Source organism: Talpa occidentalis, unplaced genomic scaffold (genome assembly GCF_014898055.3).
Source record: "Talpa occidentalis isolate TD23 unplaced genomic scaffold, MPIMG_talOcc4v2.1 talOcc4.5, whole genome shotgun sequence".
Taxonomy (NCBI): domain Eukaryota; kingdom Metazoa; phylum Chordata; class Mammalia; order Eulipotyphla; family Talpidae; genus Talpa; species Talpa occidentalis.
The window spans coordinates 29123549-29141023 of NW_023604861.1; the positions used below are offsets into that span (position 1 = coordinate 29123549).

General features: G+C 36.2%; 1 protein-coding gene across 7 annotated transcripts in view; it reads left to right on the plus strand.

Annotated features, from left to right (window-relative positions):
* The first annotated feature begins 16375 nt into the window (after window positions 1–16375).
* Window positions 16376–17475, plus strand: part of PCDH9 (protocadherin 9) — an 858927-nt gene continuing 857827 nt past the window's right edge. For 3 of the 7 annotated variants that reach the window (XM_054701649.1, XM_054701652.1, XM_054701651.1), the window contains exon 1: window positions 16376–16946. The gene's annotated coding sequence lies outside the window, so the exon portion shown is untranslated. The remainder of the gene's footprint in view (window positions 16947–17475) is intronic. The other 4 variants (XM_054701650.1, XM_037528960.2, XM_054701653.1 and 1 more) reach the window with 4 other exon arrangements.

A 17475-nucleotide genomic window follows, 5' to 3' on the forward strand; every position in this document is an offset into this window, starting at 1 on the left:
AGCATTGCAGGCAAAAAAATGTAATGTGGTGAGAAGTACAGTGTGGCGAGAAATACAGTGTGGCGAGAAATAGAGCACTGCTAGAGAACTGAACTTTAAACTGATACCTAAAGTGTACATTTTTAAGAAAAGTCTGAGATAATACTAATTGGCAACCTTGAGTCTTATCTTACCCTCCAACTATATCCCTTATTCATCAGTATTCAACAATAGAACAGTGGGTGTTATAAGATTCAGTTTTTATCAAACATAATTAATTTGTTCAACAGAAAGTATTGAATGAATCTGTGCTATCAGCCATTTGGGTTCAAAGACATATGTGTAGTACAAACATTGAAATCCTGTTCTTTTCATAGCCTCTCTTCCCCTCTAGAGTGATTTCATGAGTTTATGCATTTTTGAAAAGAGAAGGTTGACCATAGGGTGTAGTTCAGAAGAATGGACCAAAGACTAAGAGTCAGAAGGAATTAACCCCACTGAATTTTCAGGGGGAGATCAGCTAATTTGAAGAGAGGTCATTGCAGGACATAAACGAAGGCAAAGTAGTTACTTTGCCATGTGCTTCTAAATCCATTCATTCACATAGTGAAAGAAGAGTTATTTGCTGGATAGCCATGAAACAGCCTGGCACTGGGGAGAAGTGGTGTTGGTCACGTGAAGTTGGCACTAACTTTTCAATGATGATTCCACTGAAGCTCATATCTAACACCCCATAGACTTTAAGAGCTTAGTTCACAAATCCAAGCTTTTGAAACTCAATTTTTATTTCTCTCAAATTAATGCCTTTGAGATGAATATTAAAGCATGTTTTGAAATTCAGAAGATAAGCATTGTCTTTCTAGTTGTCAGAACTTTTCCTTTCCCAGAGGCAAGCATTGTGGAAAACCAGAATTTCCCAGACTAGATGATAATCATATTTATAAAAACATACATGCACACATATATATTATAGACAATCATACGCATAGATACACATATGTACGTATATGTGTGTAGAGAGAATATACACAGCAAACATGCATACCTACACATATTCATGAATAGCAAATATGCAAATATGTTTATAATTAATAGGATACATTGGTTTGGTAATAGTTGACTTATATAGTTTGGTGCTCCCTCGCCCAGTCTATATACATATAGATATGCATGTGTACCTATACATACATATACATCAACTATAGGTATGTGTGTGTGTATACACACAGTTTAAAGTTATATGTTCCTGATGCATTGATACCTTAATCATTATATATTATAATATTCATCCCTGTCTCTTGTTACTTTTTTAGCTAGAATTTTTGTATAACTTTGTAATTTAAGAAGATATTTATTTCCACTCTGAAATATTTTCACATATGAATGTCCAATTTTGGTGGACAAAGAATTTTTAAAGTAAGGTTAAAATAAAGCTAAACTTTAATCATTAATGTAAATACATACCAATTCTTTCTGTATTTATGAAATTAAGCAATCCTATGCTGAATATGTAATAATGTTTATAGTATACTTGCTTATGTTGTATGGGGGAAATACTCTTTCTCTGTTGTGGCTGGATTTTTATTAGAAATTTGCAATTTAGACAGACCAATTATATAAACTTAGTTACAAAGTGTAAGTGAAGACACTACAAGGAAACAGAATATCAAAATTTCAAACAGCAAGCATAATTTATATTGGTTATATGCTTTGCATTAAAGATAGATATTTTGCATTATAAAAGAAATGAAAATACTATTGAAATAGCATCAATGAAAATTATCAAAATTGGGAAATGGCAAAATCATGTCATTAAATATTCAATGTGAATGTGATCCTTTACTTAAGAAAAAATCATTTGCAATCTGGCAATGCCTCTATGAGCTCATAAAATACCAGGTCTTAGTAATTAGGCATATTTTGAGAAAAATTGTGCATGAATTTTTTTAGGTATAAAAAATCCTATTTTTTTTTTCTTTTTTAACAAGACTTTAAGAAGGTTTTCAGAGAAAAATAAACCATCTTCATGCTGGGTGATTTAGACCTCATGGAAGGTTAACAGAATGCTAGAAAACCTGATCAGTACACATATTTGTTTCACCATAGGCAGCTGAGTTCTATTAAGTTTATAATTACATGTCGCAAGAGAAATGCACATGGCATATAGATCTGCTGGCTACGATATGGCCATGTCACGAATGGCTTGAATTGGGACCCAACCCAGAAGCCTCTGAAATATCACCACTGGACAACAAAGTAGATGACGCCAACTCTTCAATTTGTGAGTGGGCTTTTTAAAAGGCACTGTGTCCTTTTAGGTTTGTTTAAAGTCTACAAACCTACCTTATTTAAGTGCTAAAATTACTCTACAAAAAATAAATGAATTAAAGAGCAAAATATCTAAGCAACAACTAAACAAAAAATATAAACTCACATGATGACCTCAAATGAATTTGAAAGCCTCTACGTTAGAAGATTTCTCAATATTCACAAGGAAGGAAAAGGAAGAGTGATGAGCAAAGGAGGAAGAAGGGAGGAAGGAGGCAGTGGGTATGCCAGGCAGGCAGCTTGCCAGAGGACAGCAGGTTTTATCTGATTTGCAGGAACATTGCCCAGAAAGTTACAGAAGTGGGTGTGGGGGTGGAAACGAAGAGGTCCAGAATTACAATTTTAACATCCAAGATAAAATGATGAATTTAAGTCCAAATCAAAGCAGGGTATTTGGTGCTTGTAATCCTGGACCACAATGATTTTTAAATTGGGTCGATGGCTACAGTGGACTCCTCTGTTGCTTTTTGAATTAAGACCAAATCCAGGCAAAGAGGTGTAGTAACAAGAAGACCCCACGTCAAGAGGCTGGAATTCTACACAGGTGTTGATTCCTGAGGGGAACCAAAGGGACATGAGGACAGACACTGAGCCTCCCTGCTGTTCTAGAGTTTAAGTCCCAGCACTATCACTGCAAAGGCTCATGACCAGGGCCTGAGTTTGATCCCCCAAAAGGGAGCCAGCCCATACACCACAAACCGCAGGCCTCTCCTGTCTCACCTGCTGCTCTGCTCAGCAGTGTACATCAGCAGATCTGCCTGTTCTGCTCCCCACTCTGTCTCTGGTAAATCCCTCACTTCTGGCATTCTGGCCTGCTACCAAGTTCTTCTGTGGAAAAAACAAATTCTTTTAAAAAAAGACATCTGGCTGGGCAGCAGTGGTGCAAACATGTTAGCAGTGGTGCAAACATGTTCGGGCCCTCTCTTGTCACTGAGGATGTTGGTGAAGGCTCAGGTCAATTGCAAGCCCCACCTGTGGCTGAAGTGAACTCCTAATCTCCAGCATGTGAGGCTGTTGATTTGGATCTGGAGCTGGGAGTGCTGCCTGCAGCAGCAAAGGGCTGAGTAGGAAGGAACAGCCACCAAGCTTTCAGGGGCAACCCAGGGTGCTCACTGGCATTTCACAATCTTGAGAGGTCTTTTGGTTTGGCTGTTTGCTTTTTTTGTTTTGTTTTGTTTTTTGTCACTATTTTCTTACTCTTTGCTTTCTTGTATTACTAGCAGTACTTATATGTAGCCTTTTTAACACAGTGCAAAAGCCCTAGCAACTAAAATGACAGAACAGAGTCCCTTTCCTAAATGACTTTGCAAACACAGAAACGTTCCTAACCACAGAACAATTTGTCCAGTTCTGAGGTGACCTCCTTTATTTTAATCTATGAACAGTAAAACAAGGAAAACTATCTTCATACACAGATGTTCTAACAAAGGAGTTTGGGGTGGTTTTGTTTGTTTGTTTGTTTTTTGGTCAAGCTGGATATCACTTTTCATCCTGGGGAAAAATGACGTGTGATAGGTTGGGAGAGTGAGCAAGGAGACATGTCAGGGACACGAAAGGTGACTTTTAAGGTGTTTCTTTAAACCATGCAGAATGCAAATGTTTCATGCAAAATAACAAAAAAAAAGTAGATGTTTTCTGAACTTACCCTCTTAAGGTATAAATAATCAGATATCTAGATTATTCTAAGTGTTCAGATAGTATATATGTTTGTGTATGAGTATTTCATCCAGTAGAATGGCATGTTTGTTTTAATTCCATCAGAAACCTTCCTCCTCGTAGGACATGGGGCAAGTTCACAGAGCGAAGAACAGTGAACATCATAATCAGAAGTGAAGTTGCAATAATTTTGCAGAAGATCCAAAAAATAAAGGGAGCATATGTTCAAACAAAGAAAGCTGTATTCAGGCTTCAGGAAGCTTATGATTGAATATGAATAATTCTAGGTTCATGACAAGTTTAAGAATAAGACTGTATGTGACTTTAGGTGTGGCTGGCTGCTATGTGAGAGAACACTGAAATCTCAGTCTCATAATTTCAGTTTCATTATTCAGTGGGTACACAGCAGGGGTTGGTCTCTTCCCAAAACCTGAATCTTAAAATCAGATTACTTCCATCCTAGACCTTCGCCATCTTCAATATATGGGTTCAAAATTAAGCTAAACCAAGGACTATCTAGTAACTCTGAATTTTTTTATATTAAATTTGTTTCTTACATTGTTGTTTATTTGGGGACAGTGTTATGATTTCTCCCCATACTTCTAACACCACCATAGTATCCATTATCCATCATCACAGTACCCTGTGCTCTTCTTTCCCTAGTTTTGGTTCTCTCTCCCTCCCCCTCCCCCGCTGTATGCATCAGATCTATGGTCAGCTTGCAAGTTTTGTCTTTTTCTTCACCTTTTGTTCAGTTTCCCTATATTCCCCATGGGTTTCATGGTTTCCCCATGAAACCATTCCATGTTTATCTTTTCCTTCTGACTTATTCTGCTTTGCATAATTCCTTCCAACTCAATCCAATGTGCCTCAAATGGCATGAGTAACAAAGGACTTTTGAGAAAAATTTGTTTTAGAAACAAGAATGGAATACTATGAAAAAGTATCCAAAAAAGGAGCATTGGAAATTAAAATTATGATTGTTTAGGGTTTTTGTTCTAATGATAGCAAAAGGAAATGAGGAAGGAAAGTTCACTCTGCTGAAAAATTATAACTAATCGAAGAAGAGATATCATTAGAAAATCTCTTTTTTGAACCACATAATGTCATCATTGATTTAAGGTATTCAGGTCACATATAATCAATAGACATCAGAATCATTTGGGTTTTGTTTGTCAAAGTAAAAAATATTACAAAGTCAATGTATCACCCCAAGATTATTTATTAATTGAATGGAGGAAAATTATCTGCCACGGAAAGGATTACAGTTATTTCCTACATAAAATGAGCATACTTCACATTTTGAATGTGAAAATTGGTCTCCTGATATAACTGGACTTGAAGAGCACAATCTCTCCTATAAAATAATAGCACCCAAATGTTTAATGTAGACATGCACTTTACAGTATGGTAGGCACTAGATATATGTGGCTATGCACTGTAGCTAGTCCAAATTAAGATATGCTTAAAGCATATACCACATTTCACAATATAGTATATTAAAAATTAAAAAAAAAATAGACAATGTTTTATATTGGTTACATAATAAAAGTGATGTGCATTGGATATAATGGGTTAAATAAAACATCTTAACATTTTACCTTGTTTGTTAAATTTTTCAGATGGCTATTAGAACACTTGAAATTGTGGATGTGACCCAAAATTATGTTTTTATTGGCTAACACTGCTTTGAATCCAAATCCCCAGTTTACAAAAAGACAGGTCACAGAAAATCAAATTAATGACTCCAAGAGGAAGCAATTAAATAAACTTAGATTGTGAAAGTCTGCCCTACAACTGTCCCAAATTCATCAAAAATGAAATAACAATGAAAAATACACAGAGATTTTGAAATAAGAGATATAGTCTATAAAGGCAATATGAATGTAGATGACTTTGGATTGGATTTAGGAGGGGAAAAATATCACAAATACCTGTAACTTCATTCTGAGAATAAGTACAAAAATGAATATAAAGTAGGTATTAGATGAGATTATGGAATTATTACTACTTCCTTAAGTGTGATAATAATATTGTTGTTACATAAGAAATTGTCCTTATCCTTAGGAAATGCATTTTGAAAGCTTTAGCAATGACAAGTCTGTATCTTACTTCCAAAGGGTTGAGCATAAGAAGGAGATCAAGGAAGTCAGACAAAATATTAACAGTTGCTGAATCTACATCAAAATACTATTTTTCTATATATAAAAGTTTCTTAAAAACTTGCAAGGATTCAAAGTTTACAGTAGGAAGGTTGGTCAGAAGGTTTTCAGTTGCTCTGTGGTATACTGTTTTCTTTCACATAATATTTCTTATATGGATTGAAAAAATATAAGACATAAGTATATAAGTATATAATATCAAATATAAAAAAAATTAGAAGTGTTCCCAGGAAAAGAAGTAACTATTACATGCATTGATATTGACTCAATTTCTTTTCTCATGAGTCATTATTTATAATTAAAATACCAGAGGCAAAATGGTAATGATCATGCCAGTCAGCATTCCACCACTATCATTAACCCTGTAATTTTTACTCATGTAAATGTAAAATAATCTAATAAAAATGTACTGGACTCTATCTTGGATACTCGTTGTAATTGAAACATCAAATTATAAAATGAAAAATGATACTAACTTGTCATAGGATTCCTCTTCAACTAGGCATATCGACAGCTTTATAGCAAATTTTCAGAACTACATTTTAATGCTATATGTCTGTCTTCAACTTGATTTGAAATTTACACTCTCCTTTCTCCTAATGACAGATTAGTAATCTCTAGTAGTTTAGTGTAGCTCTACCATAAAGAAACCAAATCAACATCCCAGTCACCTCAAAACCCTGAAAATATATGTAATTTTGGTTATAAGTGACACACAGCTTCACAAATTTCATTAGTAATCAATATGCAATTCAGAGCATATAACATAAATGTTGATAATTCTAAATTTTAAACTAAATATGCATATTTAGTAGTCACTTCAAAATGGGTGCTATCCACTGATTTTTGGCACTGGAAACTTCAAAAGTGTTAAGGTGCTCGTGTTTCTAGTGTTTCTATTTAAATAGACAACACAGCAAGGTCTCTCCCTTTTTACACCTTTCCAGGTTCTGAGATTCCCCACAGAGTCCCAGCTACTATTTTTTTTTTTCCAGCTGCTGTTAATTAATGAGTAACTCCTCAAAAAGCAGACCTTAGGAATCAGCACATTGTGTAAGCTAATGAAACAGAATTGGAAAATGTTCATGTTAAAATTAACACAAAAAAGGTAAGGAAAAACAAGAACAGTACAGGTTATTTTGTCCCTCTCAAGAAACATTTGTTGCCATATACACATTGTGTATTGATATCAATGTGTTGTTGGTATATGAGGCATTGATTCTAATACATCTTTTGCAATAATATTCTAATATGAAAATGAATTATATGACTGGTACCTTCAACTTATTATATGCTAAAATTGAGTTATTTGACAAATGTCAATCAGTAGTAAACAACTTAAAAATATAGTTCAAAAAATTATTTAAGTAACATCTTTGATGATGTATTAGTAGAAATTGTGAAATCACAGTAAAAAGTTTAATGTATTAATGTTGCCATTAAATTATTTCCATGAACTATATTTTTTCAGATTTATAAATTTTATAGAATAGTCACCACTTCTAGACATTTTAGTTTTTATTTGTATTACCAGAAAAGTCCTCTAGATGGCAGTGTTTACCATAGTTAGAAATTACTTTGGCACTATTTTAACTTTTAAAATGATTCTCAAATGAACCAAGTAGTATATAGTTAAAAATTTATTTTTATACTACTCAATATTTATTTGAAACTTTTGTTCTGTATGAATGTTTAACCTAATTCAGCAAGTTTTTGCTTATTTATTATTGCAATTTGATTTGCAAATTTCTAGGAGCAATTTCATAGATCCAAAATCTTTAGAATAAACCTATGTGATCTTTATACTTTTGAGAAATTAAAATTACTTATTAAGACTGTGATAGCAAGCATAAGAAAAATCTTAGCAACTAACTAAAGGAATGATATTACTTTTTTTTTTTTAAGTGTATATAAATGCCTGCCTGTGACTATGCAGGTGCCTCTCCTTCCCTTTTTCTTTTTCCCTAATAAACCTGTCATTTTAAAATGTAAATAAATAAATAAAAATAAAGTGTGTATAATCACAAATTTGAATGGAGTTAAGCATGCTACATTGAAACTTAGTCTTGTAACCTAGACAGGTTTTTATCTATTTGATGTAGTTGCAGTTTTAATTTTTTGACCTGAAGAATATCCCAAATAATTCACAGATATCTTACAGAACAGGGTGATCATATTTTATCCAAATGTATAGAGTAGGATTTTTTAGATAATGAAATATAGAAACGATCATGAAGTTTTGCTATAAAATTAACATTTACAGTGGATATAGTATACGTTAGTGTGAAGCAACTAAAAATGTACACTGAAGACTCTTACAATTTCTGAAAAGCAGGATGGACACAAATGATTTTGTTTAGGTTCATTGTTAGGTTTATAGATTTGTTATTCCTTCTTGTAGAGTTAAAAAAAAAAGTTGTTATTAAGGGCTGGAGATTTTTATTTCTTCAAATTTCAACTTGTATTTCAATGGATTAATTTGTAACTGTTTGTCCATTTTCCAAAAGTTCATCAAATGAATTCCAGTGATATTTCAACTTTTGATTTGGCTATTTAGAGACCTAATTAAATGCAAATTAAATAATATAGGAATATAACCACATAATTATTTGGTGGAGTGAGCCTTGTGAGAGGTGTTTTCTGTGCATTAGTGAATATTTAGCATCATATGGCCTCTACCCACTAGATGCCAGTAGCTAATTTCTGCTTTGTCTTTCCTGCCAAAGAAACCCTTTTTCCATGATCCACTATTGAAAATAAAAATGTCTCCAGACACTACCAAGTATTCCCTAAAGGGAAAAAAACATCCAAATTTGAACTACTGATATAAACGTTTGATTTTTTTTTCTTTTTCTAGTCTCCATTACAATTAGAAAATGCCAATTGTGTTATTATTACAGTTCATATTTTAGCTCTGAAGCACTTCTGATAAATTAATCAGAAGCAGGGTCCAGTAAAATTACCATGTTGCTGTGATCAGTTTTTATACTAGTTAGGACTCTTTGGTTGCCTGTAATAACTATTATAAAGGCTACTAGTGTAGTTATTAAACAGAGGCCGGGATAAGAATGGACACCCTGGAACCCAGTAATCAACTATGATAAGTCTCCCCACTTCATGACTTCTGTCCATCACCTTCATTTTTTCTCTCTCTTTCTCTGTCTTTTGGAGTTTTCTGGTCAATGCAAGAGAAACTACTCCTAATTTCTCCTGAATAGACATAACTGCCTGTTCACAGAACAATGAGTTTGAACTTGGAGTAGCTGTTACTGATGCAGATTTTTTTTTGGGAGGAAGCCCCTGGTTCCATCTTGAATTTAGTTTCTTCATAAATGTAGTCAAGCGCTGGCAGAATAGGATGGAGCCCCCTGACATGGCAAGAACAGTCCATACCGTGTAAAGATAGCTGCTTCATGTCTATGTGAAGAGATAGGAGGAAAGACATTTCTACAAAAAGGAAGTCTGCTGAGGTGACCATTGGGTATGCACATGTGTATTCTATCACTCTGTTGACACAGTCCATACTCCATCAGTAGCCTGGAACCCTCGCTTAGATCATCAAGTGCCCTAACCCTTCAAGTCTGTGCCAGGCAACTCTGCCTTTGCTCAGATTTACCAGATTTCGTATATAATTCATGCCCATTCCAACTGTGAAGTAAAACTAGTATGTAGCTCAAGATAATTAATCTCTGAAAGGAAGTAAACTAAATCAAATTAATGTGTGAATTATGTATAAATTCTTTGAATCTTTGAGCAATATTTGCATCAAAAGAATGCTTGGTAACAGAATAGACCCTTGCTGGTAGGCCACCAGGGAGGCCTGCATTTCAAGCTATTAAAGTTTATATAGCAAGTAAAATTTTTAAGTAAAAATATGAGAGATATTATAATAAGTATTAATAAAGTAGAGAGGGCTGATAGGTTAGTGTGCCTTACTATGTAAAGCAAACATAAAACCCACTAAGTGGCCTCAGCTGAATTATTTTTTAAATGTATTTAGATATTCGAACATCTCTGCATGGACAGATTAATATCTTTGTTATAAACAAGGTTTTTTTTTTAATATAGATGTTTTTCACATAGGTTTTAAAAAGAATTTTGAATCAATTAATGAATGCAGTCAGAATACAAAATTTGTTCCCTATGTGTTTTATAATCATTCATGTAATTCTCATTTTCTACTTTTCCTAATAGTTATGGTGTTTACCTGAAGTGTCGTCTGGTCTTTAGAATTAACTTATCTACTATGAGTAACAAAAAGGTGTCCTAATCCTATATTGACGGGAACTATTTTATCATAGACATTAAAACCACCTCCATTGTTATATTTATTACTTCTAGAAATTAGGAACAAATACACTAAAATTGGAATTAGTTCACAGATACTCTGATATTACACTTCAACATGAGAACTTATTTACTCCAAAATTAACACATTGCTTAAATATTTTTTTTTAATTTTTTTTTTTAATGGAGGCATGTTTTATTTATTTGTTTTGTTTATACATGCACTGGGTACAGTCAGAAGCGCGGGAGGGTGAGAGAATTCACCAGAGCCAGAGCGGGGAGCAGAGCAGGCAGAAGGACCGAAGTACACTGCAGAGGGGAGCAGTGGGCGGCAGGAGAGGTCTGCGCGCCATGTGGGACCCTCCTCCGCTGGCCTGGGAGCAGCCGGGGATCAAACCGGCGCCACAGAGGCCGCGGGCAGCTTCGCAACCCAGCGCTCAACCGCTGCGCCACCGGGGAGGCCCCTGCTTAAATATTTTTGCCACCTAAAGCGACATTTATAATCTTTTTGAAATTAGTATGAGAGTAACTTATTGTTTTTTCTTATATTTTACAACAGATATTTTTTCTAGGAAAATTTTCCTAATTAGTTTTTCTTAAAAACTCTGCATGTTTCTTATGCCATATTATTTCTAGAAAATAAATCTGTCATGATGTGTCCTGGCTTACTTCAAAGCATATCAACCCCATTCCCTATAGTGAAGAAGTTCTTTAAGGCTCTTTTAATCCTTTCTTAAAATTTCACCAATCTGTCACTGGATCACAGTAAATACATAGGCACAGGATTGAAAAAACACATTGTGCGTTTTAGGATCTTTTAAAGGATTGTGTTGCTTTACCATGCAGAATAAGATTTTCATTCTGGAAATAAAATGTTTAAAATTATGTGTGCACACATACACACACACATTTTTTGTAAGCAGAATGGCATTGACTTAAATCCCAGACAAGCTACCAGTATCTTTTAAAAGCTGCACAATCCCTATCTCCATTACTTGGGTGCTATCAGTGATATGGAATTAAGCCAGGAGCTACAGGAGTCAATGGAATATGCATAGTCTCCCTGACTCATCCTAATTCAATTGGAGTGGGACTGTGGGTCAAATTTGGTTCCTGAGAGGAGCCTCTTTGAGAAAAATTAGTCTTATCCATCCTGCCCTATATTAGTAAGTCTATTTATGGACACATTATGTAAAATATTGGGCTCCTGCAAGAAAATCGTGTGAGTTTACTAAAGAAATTATAGGCATGATGATGTGGGTAGAAGAAATAAGGAGGAACAAGGAATGAAAATCCCTAAAATGATGTTTCAAATAATGTGAACTTTTGTTTTCAACAAAATACTCTTCTTAATGGGAATGTGCTGAAAGAGAATAGAGAAGAATATTGAAACATTTTAACTTGGAAAAATAAGTCCTAAATATCTAAGGAAATCATTTACTGAATTATCTTTGTGCTTGAAATATGTTCTTATCTCGTTTTTTTCTATTTTTAAATGTAAATAGAGGTGCTTCCAGATAAAATGCATGTTATTTCTGCATCTTTGGACATTCTGTATTTCTAAAAATATGAAATTAATACTTGATAGTCTCACCATCCTTAACTACAAAAAAATATATACAGCCAAAAAAAAAAAAGAGTGTTTTTATACATCTCACTTGAAATTACATAACTTAGAAGTGATAAAATTATGTAAGAGGAAGCATATATCCTCTCTTTACTCTCTTAAAACGTTTTACTGAATAATAGCTTAAGCCCTACCTGTGATCAGGAAAATATGTTATGGAAGTTATCTCTATATATAATCTGAAGTCTTGACTAACCAATAATGAAATTTGAAATTTCAGTATTTTATTTACATTGTAATCATGATAAAATAGTAGCATGGAAAATGTCAGTTCATAGTAATAACTGTTACAACTATAAACCTGACATCTGTAATCTTTGTCAGTCAGAAAAATATAGCAGATTGGGACAAATTTAGTTCAGTCATTCAAACAGAATGAAGCTTGCTTGTCACCTGTTTTCCTTTGTGATTTGATTATCTTGCTCTAGGTTTTCCTTAAAAAAAGGAAATAAAGGTATTCAAAGAGCTAATACAAAGTGAAGCAGAAGTATTATTCAAGTTTCTATACTCTGCCAGTTTAAGCAGTCTTAAAGGTGTTCATTTTCTTTTTGTGGTGTTAAAATTGTGCATTGTCATTTTCTAAACAGTGATAATACAAATAACCCTTAGCATTTTTAGCACAATTTCCACCCCCCCCCTCACAGATGTATAGTACAATAGTCTAGCCTCCTTTGTGAAATGGGGACAATAATACCTGCTGTGACATGAGTCGCTGTGATTGATTAATGTCTGTTAGACACAATAAGACATCTGGATTAAAGGAACTTTAGAAGAGCAAGGCACAAAACTAATTTTTTTTTTTTTAACTTTGATTGGACTATAGCTAGTATATGAAAGTTATAAATATTAGCCTTGAAATCCTTCAGGAGGTCTTTTGTTCATTCTAAATACCACAGTCTATGTCCTTTAAGTAAACTGTAACTTTAAAAAGCCTTCATAATCTTTGTGTAAAATGTAATTTTAAAATAATGAGTGGTAGCTAGAAAACCATAGATGAAAATCCAATTTACATACCTGGTTAATAATTTAGATTATTAAATGTCATTTCATAGAAATCATTGTTTAAATATATCAATAGGACAACAGTGAGATTTTGGAATATAAAATAATTTTCTTAACCTGATGTCCGTTTCTATATAAATTGTAACAACGTTTTAGTTTTCAGTTAGTTGGCCAAAGGTGACTTAGCTTCACAAGAATCCTATGACCTACATAACCAGCAGACAACGTGAAGGCAATTTTATCATAGCCCAGGTAATATCAGTTCCTAAGGTATTAATCAGGCACAACACAGGTGAGAATATTATCATTCCTTGCTACACAAAATATACCTTGACAATGATGAATAAGAGTTAATTTCGAAGTTATAATTGGAAGTCTAACATATATTGGAAGGTCTAAATTGGAAGTCATATAATTAAAAATCTAATATTTTATTAAAATTACAATGGAAAAGTGATTACAACGCAACATAAAAACCAATAGATGTCCTCTTACAAAAATTAAAATTAATAAATACATTTTCTCTAATTCATAATTGTACAGATAGGACTTTTTTAAAAAAATAGCCTAGGAGAGCAGTTCTCATTATGCAAATATTTTATACAGTGTTTTAGACAGAAGCCTCAAGTTAGGATAGCAGAGGGTTAGGAATTTGACCCTGTGTTTTAATTTTCTTCCAAGAATATTAATAAGATCTCTAATAATAGTTCTCACTTGGAGTTTAGCAGTTGGAATATGGCAAACAATGAGCTTCAAATATTCTAGCTTTAAGAGTTAATACTATTATGTTTAAAGAATCCCAGAAATTTAGGTATGCCAAATAAACACCTATGAAATAGAATGCACTCAAGTCAGTAGCTACATTTTTTTCAATCTTCTTTGAAAAAGAATCTAGATGAACTTCATTTTGGGATTTTGTCCAAGATCTGTTTTAATTGATGTCTCATGGTCATAAATTTCAATCATGTGATATTTTTCTTCCCCAACCTTCATCCTGTGTTCATACAAAGATTTCCTCTCTGAGCATAGGGTAATAATGGGTTCTGACTACAAGTAAAGCGATCCCTTAGCAAACAGACACAATTCCACTTAATAATAATGTTAAATAATTCTAAGCTATGTGTTGAGACTACAACATGACTTTGAAATGACTACAGTATGATTAGAATAAGAATGAGAGACAACTGTGATGCTTATGAAATGAACTGGAAAATGGCTATGCTGTTATATTTATTGTAAATGTATCAGAATGATGGTTTATTTGTTACCTTAAACTACTTCAGAGTATAAAATAGGTGACAACTGGAACAATGAACTAGCTTAATTCTAGATTTTGTGAATGGCAAAATGCTCATTCACCGTTGTAAGATAAAATAATCGTCCTGTAATTCACTTGACTATTGTATGAGGTAGTACTTTTCTTTTGACTCTTAGATATGTAAGCACTACTTTATTCTTAAAGGTTCTATGGTATAATTGCGCAATATATTACTATCATAAGATTGGTTGGCAACTTGAAAACAACATCAAATGATTGCCATAACCCTGCTTTATAACACAGAAGGAATTAATGTTAAGGCTTTCAGGCTTTCTGCACCCGAGGAAAAGTTTGAATAAAAAAGAACTTACATATTCGTAGATATGGGAAAATAGTTACATCAATGAGTTGGTTAAACAGAATTATGCACGATCTAGTTTGCCAGGTTTAGTAGGGTTTTAAAAACTTGTAAATATCTAAAAAGTAAGAGTTCCTATTGGGAGTGGGGAGGATGTATTCAAAAACTAGTGGTTTCCCTAAACAGGCCATCAGTGTGCATAACTATCAATACATGAAGAGCCTTTAATGCATATTCGGCTCAATGCAGAATGGGAAGCATAGAGGTTTAAAATAAATGTCCTTTATCCTCCCCATGAGAACAAGTTATTCAATGATGCATTAAGACCTTCTGGGACAACCTTTATATGTCATTCAAAAATATAAAACTTGTTTTCCGAATGAATTGTAATTAATGCCTCAAACTTTTCTCAGGCTGTAAGCACAATCGATTAAAAAAAAAAAAAAAGCCTTAGGTGTTTTACTGATTTTAAAAGATCAATCAAATATAAAGCTTTTGGACCAATATTTAGGGGGGAAAAAATAATGCTCATCCTTTTAGGAGTCATCCCATCCGCCTCTTGTATGAAAATTAGAAACGTGAGATATCCTACAAGGCTGGAGTCTGAAAAATGAATTTGCAGGAGGGGAAGACAAGCATTACACGTAAAGCTGGAATCAGCAGAAAGCGCAATGGGAAAGGGAGTGTTCCACAGCTTGGGGAGCATCTGGACGGGACTCCTTCCAGCCTCTGGCAAGCAAAGTTTGCAGCTAGGTGAGCTGGCAGCGGTTTTTGCTGCAGCCGCGCGTCGGAGCGAGCTCGGGTTCGCAAGGTTGGGGTGTGTCGGGGGCGGCACTAGAAGCATTAAGCACCGTCCCCATCGACCGCCAAAGCCCGCACCGTCCAGGTCTCTCCGCACCCCCCTACGCCACCAGAGGCGGCTCCGCGCCGCGCACCGAACTGATCTGGGCAGACCGCGGGGGTTGCCACGTTCCCTTCCCCAAGCAGTTTCTGTGACCTTGCGCGTAGCGAGTGCCCAAATATCCTTTCCGATTTCGATGAGATTCAAAAATCCTCTGCCCCGACCTTCGCTAACCGCCCTCTCAGCCCTTCTTGCCAGTGTTTCTGCCAGCAAAAGCCTCTAGTTGCAGCATCGAGTGCGTAGCATTTAACGCATTCTGGGGCGTGCAGGCGCGTTTGCCCTCGGACGGGTGACAATGCGTCTCACGCCTCGGATCCCCAGTTGACTCATCTATGCATCGTGGCCCCTGCACTCAGGGGAAAAAAAAAAAGTGCAAAACGTGCAAACGTGCTCCTGGAGACGAGCCGCTTCAGCGTCCCCCATCCTCCCGCCGCGGTGCCCGAGGGTTCCCGCTCGGAATCCGCGCGCCCCGGCTCCGCGGTCCACTGTCCCGCGCGAGCGCAGCCTCCGCCGGCCCCGCTCCGGCCTGGAGCGCGCCGGAGCTTCCCTCCCGGCCGGAGCCTGCCGGGCATGCTCACTGCGCCTCCTGGTACCCGGCTCTCCCGGGGCCAGGATTAGATCTCCGGGTTTTCGCTGCTGCCGAGGGGGCGCAGAGGAGGGGAGGCTGGGAGACAGTCAGCGCCTTGTTCCGCGCCCCCTCTCCGTGCGCCCGGCCGCTCGGCCCGCACCGCAAGATGCGAGCCAATCAGACCCCGGGGGCGGGGCCCGGGCCGTCACGCCCTCCCTCTGGGCTTATTGAGAGTTATATCAAGAAATTCAGTTCAGAGAGAGGAGAGAGAGAGGGAGAAGGAGAGAGGGGCAGAGGAGAAGGGAGGGAGAGAGAGCTTGCAAGACGGGAAGGAGCGCCTTTGAGTCTCTGAAGCTCGAAAGAGATAACCGACTAGGAATTTGGGGGGGCAGCTGTCACCTCGGAGAGCGGCCGGAGAATAACCATCACCCCAACTCTGACGTTTTCTACCAGAAGTTAGAGACTTAAGCAGTATTGACATCGGAGGGAAATGGTATGCTTGACGCTGTGGAAAATACCCCTAAGCTGAAGAAGTGCAACTGGATGGTGTGTGTGTGTGTGTGAAATACCAGAAGAGCCCAGACCCCATGGGTAATAAAGATGAAATGTGGAGAGAATGACTAATGACAAATCTGTGAATTTGTTCTCTGGAGTTGCTAATTTGCCAGCCCGAAGCAACACATTTTACAAGGAGGAAACGTTTGGCTGCTTCTGATTTCTCCCCAAACTGGTGCTACCAGATGCATGGCTTTCTATGTGTTGGAACAAATCATTCCTAACTGCAGTATACCGGGAAAGGGGAAAGGTTGAGGCAACTAACGTAAGTGTAAAGTTTCGCATGCACAATTGTAAATTCTGTGTTTAGATATGTCCTCAGTGTAGACGAGGGATGTTTGTAATTGGGTGATCGGCTGGGGCAGAGCTCACCTACCCCGCTGTATCTGCATCCCTACCTGCATCACTCTGCCGGAACTAATCGCGGGCAGCAGCTACCACACAGCCTAATGCAGATAAGATTAGAGCCTGGGAACTGACCAGTTATACTCAAGTAGGTACTGCCTGAAGCCTTGCACCCATTTAAATTGCAGTTAGGGGAGTAGCTAAGCAGAGCCCTTTTTACCTGCATTATTGGGTTGCAGTATTGATGTGTAGCAGATGGTACTAATATTATAACCAGAGATCAAGGTTAAGAAACTGCATTTTTCTTTCTCTTTAATGCTCAGTAGCAAAGAGTGTGCTGTGTGTGGCAATGTTAGCTGCGTTTTACTTACATCTCGACACTCTCTTCACCTTTAGGATAAGGAATTCGGTATTATACATTTTTAAAAGTTTTAATGTGTTTATTAATT